This window comes from Zingiber officinale, chromosome 6B (genome assembly GCF_018446385.1).
Source record: "Zingiber officinale cultivar Zhangliang chromosome 6B, Zo_v1.1, whole genome shotgun sequence".
Taxonomy (NCBI): Eukaryota; Viridiplantae; Streptophyta; class Magnoliopsida; order Zingiberales; family Zingiberaceae; genus Zingiber; species Zingiber officinale.
In genome coordinates this window covers 69971971-69979539 of record NC_055996.1, presented here as the reverse complement: position 1 = coordinate 69979539, position 7569 = coordinate 69971971, and the positions used below count along the sequence as shown (strand labels likewise).

Below are 7569 nucleotides of genomic sequence, written 5' to 3'. Positions count from 1 at the left end.
TCATGGCTGATAGTCCGACACCGACACACAAGTGACCCTACTTCTATTTCTAAAGTGTCGGTAAGTTTTTACTTGTATACTTGATTACTACAAAAGGATAAGTGCAGTGTGTTGCACTTGGTCTAACTTTTCTTGTACTTGATTTCCTCTTCCGGAGGTACCGGAAGAGTCCTTTAGTGGATTACCCATCGATAAGTCCATGAGACCTGGGTCTTGGAGTAAGAGTCGCCGAAGGCTCTAAACCAAGTAAACCGCTTGCGTCTTCTAGTGTTGGTTTTTTCGTTTAATTTTCCGCTGCGTACTTTACTCTGAGTTCTTAAAATAGAAAAGAAAAGTTTTTAAAAACCACGTGATTCACACCCCCCCCCCTCTCACGTGCATCTCAATCCAACAAGTGGTATCAGAGCGGGTTCTGCTCTGATTTGGTACAACCACCGATCAAGCCGGGGGAATCATTTTCAGATTTCTTCGTTTTTCGCATTCTATTTGAATTGGTAAAACTTTACCTATTCAGATAATTTTTTTCATTCAATTTTAATTTAAGATTGGTGCAACACCTCTCAAAACTTTCTACATTTTTAAATATATCTCAAACACTACTAATTCAAGACCAAGTCTCGGTACCTCGTTTTAGTTTTTTTTCTACAGCTATGAAATGACACAACTTGAAGGGTACATCACCGTTCGCCCTCTCCTATTCAACGGTGATGATTTCTCGTATTGAAAGAAGTAGATGGAGGTATACTTGAAGACCAACTTCGACTAGTGATTCAGCATCACCAGAGGCTACAAAGCTCCCGTCGACAATGCCGGAATTCTAATGAACCCGGTACATTGGAATCCGAAAATGAAGAAAAAGGCTCAGATCGACTTCAAGGCTCTCAACACACTCCAATGCGGGCTAACGAAGGAAGAACTGAACCGCGTCGACCCACACGATAATGTGAAGGAGCTGTGAAATAAACTCATCGAATTGCATGAGGGGCCAATGATGCTAAGGTAACAAAAAGGGATCTTTATTTAAATAAACTATTTAACATAAAAATGCAGGAAGGAGAATCTGCAAATCAACTTCATGTAAGAATAAAGGGCATTCTCAATGGACTTCAGACCATCGGCGACCAGATGGAAAATCGTGACCTGATAAGGTATGCCCTAAACGTGTTTCCTAGAAATGCACTGTGAGCATCCATCGTAGATGCCTACAAAATTTCGAAGAACCTATCTAAATTAAAATTAGATGAATTGTTTAGTGAACTTAAACTCCATGAATAGACTAACTCAAAGTAGGTCAAGAAAGGTGTTGCTCTTTTTGCAGGTTCCTCAAAAGAAAAGTCTAGAACCAAACTTGAACCTGAAGTTGAGTCTGACCCAGACTTAGATGATGAAGAACACCTGGTGAACTTGGTAAGAAAAATGTTCACCAGGAGAAAGAAGAAGTTCACCAACAAGGACTTGTAGAAGATCAACTCCACTTCCAACTCTAACAATAAGAATGTGACCTGCTTTGGATGCAACAAGAAGGGGTACTACAAGACCGACTACCCGAATCTAAAAAAGAAGAAGGCTCTTAAAGCAACGTGGGACGAATCATCAGGGGAAGATTCAGACAACGAAGAACCAATGTCACGCCCCAGGTAGTCCCATGCTAGAAGAAATTTCGGCAGCATCTCCCCTGTACGTGTGATAATATGAGACTTATATACATAGCCCTCTGGGTCACACAAACCTCGGCCAAGACGACCGGAATAATAACAATAAAATATAAGCATTTCACGTAGTTTATATATTCAGCCTCCGGCTGACACAACCACGCAGTTTATATTAAATGCAAACCTACTTTACTACAACGACAGAAAAATACAAACCCACAACAGAAAATCCAACGCAGCGGAAAACAACGGCAGTAGACCAAACTCGATAAAAATCCTCGAGTACAATCCTACATCACAAGTATATAGAAAATACATAATAAGTAAACCAAAACCCCAAAATATATGAATCCATCGCGACATGTAGTGGGGACTAGCGACTGGAACCTCTTGACAACATCAACCTGAAATAGTAATAATCAACGGGGTGAGTTCAACAACTCAGCGGGTATCGGACAGACATGCATAATAAGAAATAACTAATAGTAATAAATATGTGTACAGTCTCCTGAAGTAATGGAAAATGCAAAATTATAAGAAAAGGAGAAACTGTACTCACCAGGACCTCCTATCAGAATAATAAGGTCGTCAGACCAAAGGTAACATGTCCCTGTATGCATGTCAAATATATGCATCCATCTAATATGTAGCAAATAAAATGCAGTAAACACAAGCAATAAATATAATCATGCATATGATGCCAATGACATGTCATGGTCACCCCTGACGCTAGTCAACCATCTCACACACGATGGTGAGACCGAGTGGGTAGGGCTATGACAACTGTGCACTCTACCATCACTGCTCCTAATGAGTGACCGAGTGGACAGGATGCTGTCAGAGTACACCTATCCTCCTACCTCAAATCATAAGTGAGGGAGCTCAATGCTCTCATCTCCCTGAGCCAGTCTAGAGGAGGGATCCCTTACGTGCTACCATGCTGCAGTCACACTATCCATGAGCGGACCAGCAGAGCACTGATAGAGCAACCTACTACAACACACCCTGCCTGAATAAAAATCACTAACCCATGAGTGGTTGTGTGTGCAGATCCATGTAACAGCGATGTGTTCAACAATAATAGAGATGCCAATCGCTCAGCATGCAATCATGTGAGATGATGCATAACACTAAGCATGAAAACCCTGACCATATCTACCTCCATAAAATATATACCAAAAATAAATGGATCAAATAAAACAGATCTAAGTACACGGGTCAGATATGGTAAATGTCTAGTCCGGTGTATCCTAAGGCATGGTATGTTACTACCACTATGAGCAAAAATAATTATGGCAATAAACAAGAGGGTATAAAACATGAATGCAGAACAGATAAAAGTATGCAACGGGTATCATGTAGTGACATACCAAAGCAAAGATAAACATAATTAATACTAAAGGTTATAACCTACTATGCATATCAACATGACATATCAAAAGAGATAAGTCAAGGTACCCGCCTCCGATATAGCGCGTGCCAAAGGTAATCCCACGTAAGGCAACTCGTCGTGAATCAGAGTCCTGATAAAAAATGTCTAGTTTAGCTAATGCTATCATACAACAATTGGTCAAACTAAATTTTAATCCAATTAAGAAGTTCTAAATTGGATCCACCTAATAAATCCAACACAATTAACGAACCCTAATTAGATCCATCATACACATTTACTTCATGAATAATTACTAACCATTCCACAATCCAATAGTTTAACTAAACATAGATCAATGCCAACCACTCACCCAAATCCAGATCTGCCCTAATGATTCACCATCGAAGAAAATGGCTGTAATCAAACCACTACGCCCAATTCCCCACTGCCATTTGGAAAACAAACAATCCCTAAATCAACTAGTTAGGAATCCTAACAATAATTTTTATAAATCTACACTGCTGTTGAAGTTAACCAGAATCCTTACCTAACCTTCCTCTTCTTCGGTGATGGCAGCAAGAAATCAAACAGAGCTGTTGCTAGCAACAGATCGAGAATAGATTGAAAGTTACCCGAGGTATGTGCGACGCTGGCTCTAGGGCACAGAGAGGAGATGACAGTGAAGAATCGGGAAGAGGAAGGTCTGGTGGTGGCTACTATGGTGCCTAGTCTGGCAGAGGAGCTAGCGGTCGGCGATCAGAACAACACTACTAGAGCCCGAGAGGAGGAGATGCTGCCTCAGGCTGATGGAAGTCCAGCGGCTCAACTCTAGTGATGACGGTGCTCGCAGCTGTGGACAACTCCCTCGGCGTCCGAAAAAGGGGCGCCGATAGCCGTGGACCCAATCTAGGGCACGACCCAACAGACACGGGTGCTCGGCTGCGTCACCGATCTGGCCTCTAGAGAAGGGGGAGGAAGAGGTTGCTGTCACTAGGTGGCAGGCGCTGGTGACCGGCGATCGGTGGAGAGGGGGCAAGGGTGGAGACGCTAGGGCAGAGGGAAAGAAGAGGAAAAAGAATCGATGCAAGGGGAAGGCTCGACTCGAAGCTTTTGTACTCGTAGAGAAGAAACGCCGCGTCTAATATGGAGAAGGCGAAGAGCTCGGGAGGGCGGTGCCGGTTGGGGGAAAGATGAAGAGGCTTCGATGTCGGGTGAGGGAGGTAGGTGCAGGTGAGGAGAGAAAACGGCGATGAAGAAAAAGAAAAAGAAAAAGAGAAATTAAACTTTTCCTCGTTTAAATGGGGTAGCCTAAACAGGCTTTCCCGTGGCCCAATATTTATCCACGTAATCTATGGTCTCCAAAAAAATTTCAGAAAATTTCTAAAAAATCCAAAAAATTCTGTTAAGGTTATTCCTCTATTTAACCTTATTATTTAATTAATTTTTGTTGCCGTATTTTACAACCGAAGCACTCCAACTACCTCTCACTGATGGCGTACGAATCAGAATAGGAAAGTGAATTGGAAGATGAGTCCGAACCCGAATTGAGCAACGAGTCCGCACTCATTTTCGAAGGTTCTGATAAGGTATATTTTAGTTTAAATAAAAAGTTCTTTAAAATCATTGCATGCTTAAATAGGAAATTAACTACTTATGAAAATCAAATAAGCAATCTAAGTAAAGAAAATAAATCACTTAATGAACAACTAAACTCAACAACTGAACCAATTTAAACTAAAATCCCAACTCAAGTTGTAAAACTTGAGGAGGATAATTTCATACTAAAAATTGAAATAGTTAAATTAAAAGAATTACTTGAAAAATTTACAACTAGATCTAAGTACCTTGACATAATACTTAGATCACAAAGAGCTATATATAACAAGTCCGAACTCGGATATAAGTCTAGCTCAACCAACAAAACCTTTATTTCTTTAGTTAATCAAAATAAAAATCAAAGTAAAGCTTGGGTTCCGAAAACGTGTTTAACTACGCAAATAGGACTCAATCAATATTATATACCTAAAGATAAAATTTATTATATAAATCAAAATAAATCAAAAGACTCCCCCTTAAACTCTAAAGTTAAATCTTCAAAAATAAATACAAAATAAAAGAAAAACCTTAAGTTATTTAAACCTAACTTAAATAAATACAATATAAATAAAAATTATAACCAAGTGTACTACAACTATAAAATTAATCGACATAAACTCAAAACTTAACCCAAAAGATTCAATAATTCAGGGAGAAACTCTAAATTAGTTGGCACCTCCAAAATAATAATTTATCCGGATGAGTAATTAGGACTAGTCTAAAATAGGGACAACAATTTAAATTGATCAACAGTATTGGTGAAGTTTTGGATGATAGTAAGTTAGGGAAACTCTGTCTATGTATATCTAGAAAGATATGACTTCGACCTGGTGCATTTGACTTAGTGGAACTAACTAAAGCTACCCCTTACGGATCATAACTAATTAGACCAAGGTTTTGTGCTAAGTTCAATGGATAGGACTATTTGAAAAACATCAACGACATGGTTGCGCTAATGATGTCCAGGTGACTCACCATAGCTCAGAAGTTTATCCAAAGAATGTCTGTTTGTTGAACCCAAAACTAAACCTGAATCTAACACAAAGTTAAACCAAACCCTAAAATAAAACTTAACTCATCTCACAAAATTATAGGATTCCCTGATTGAAAACGCAGATCGGGTGAGATGACTAAAAAATTTAAAATTTAAATTAAACTTAAAATTTAAAATTAAAATTAAAATTAAAATTAAAATTAAAGATAAAAAAAAATTAAAATTAAAATTTTAAATTAAAATTTTAAATTAAAATTTTAAATTAAAATTTTAAATTAAAATTAAAATTAAAATTTAAAATTAAACTTAAAATTTAAAATTAAAATTTAAAATTTAAAATTAAACTTAAAATTAAAACTAAAATTAAAATTAAACTTAAACTTAAACTTAAAATTTAAAATTTAAATTTAAATTAAAATTAAAATTAAACTTAAAATTAAACTTAAAATTTAAAATTAAACTTAAACTTAAAAAATTAAAATTAAACTTAAAATTTAAAATAGAACTTAAAACATAAAATTAACTCAATTTAAAATTAAAATTAAAAATTAAAACCAAAATTAAAATTTAAAACTAAACATTAAACTTAAAACTTAAAATTAAATTTAAAATTTAACTCAACTTAAAATTAAAATTAATTTAAAATCTCAAATTAAAATTTAAAACTTAAAGAATTTCGAATCAAGCTTAAACTAAATTGGTTAACCTGCTATAGGAAACCAAGTGGATATTGGACAGTGGTTGTTCCAAACACATGTCTGGGGATCACGCCAAATTCACTCAATTAACATATAAAAGTTTAGGAACAGTTGCCTTTGGAAATAACGACAAACTCAAGATAATTAGGATATCTAATATTTGTCACGCCCCAGAGAAGTCCCTATCGACAAAATTTCAGCAGCATCTCCTCTATATCGGTGACAATCTGAGACATATATACATACATCCACAAGCATACTCATTAGAAATATGCAATAACCCACACAGCTAGATGAAAACATAACTACGTAGTTTAATAGACAGCCCACACGGTTATAACATAAATACAGCAGAAATCACAAAATAACGAACATAAAACAAACCAAACAACTAACTACAAGCCGGCTCGACTTGACACAACATCACCAAACCAAATACAAGATACCACAAGACAAAACTTCAAGTCCACATCAAACTATTACAATGCTAAGATCACAAATCTAAAACAAAATAGCGTAAGAAACCGAAACCAGGAGATCATCCTCGAATGTGACGTGGGGCTGGCGAACAGGACCTCCAAGTGACTCCATAAATCCTTTACCTGCTACCTAGCGAAATAAACCAGTTTATGGGGTGGTGAGTACTAAGACTCAGCGGGTAATAGATAGATAGTACATGAGTATAGTAAAGAACTAGAGATACAAAGGTATACAGTCTCGTAGGGAGAAATAGCAGATACTACAGTGATATCATAATAAGTGTTTATACTTGAAACCATATCCTAGGCTAGTAATAGAAGGTCAGGTGTAGCAAAGACCTACTATAGTACAACTCATAACTACATAGGTATCATGTGAAGTATATACATGTTAACAATAAGTAAGTCAGTGTCTAAACACATACCACAGGTATATATCTCAACCTATGTAAACATATCAGCACAAGTAAGCATCAACAACATAAACTAGCAACAACAGCATAAGTAAGAAATAGTATCAGCAGGTATAATAATAACAGCGTATGCACGGATGGTCACTCCCACCCACCCCTTTGCACCATGACCCCTGTATGGTCGAGAGGTGGGGTCAGTGACAGACTGTACACAACTCCAGCTACCATTACTCTCGAGTGGCCGAGGGGACAGTTGCATAGTAGCTAACTAGCTACGTCTGCGATGGGGGGTCCCTACTGCCCGCAACTCCAGCTATTATTACCCATGAGTGAGCGAGTGGGGGCACGACAGGACAAGCGGTACG

At 37.4% G+C, this 7569-nt stretch overlaps 1 long non-coding RNA gene across 2 annotated transcripts; it reads right to left on the bottom strand.

The window, feature by feature from the left end:
- Positions 1 to 1893: 1893 nt before the first annotated feature.
- On the bottom strand, positions 1894 to 4288 carry LOC121992621. Of its 2 annotated transcripts, XR_006114966.1 has the most exons (4): positions 3572 to 4288; positions 3395 to 3469; positions 3067 to 3175; positions 1894 to 2056 (listed from the first exon to the last, which is right to left on the bottom strand). It is a non-coding gene; the product is annotated as an uncharacterized LOC121992621 (long non-coding RNA). The 2 variants fall into 2 exon arrangements; XR_006114965.1 differs by lacking the exon at positions 1894 to 2056 and having other exon boundaries at positions 2769 to 3175; positions 3572 to 4287.
- Positions 4289 to 7569: the final 3281 nt, after the last annotated feature.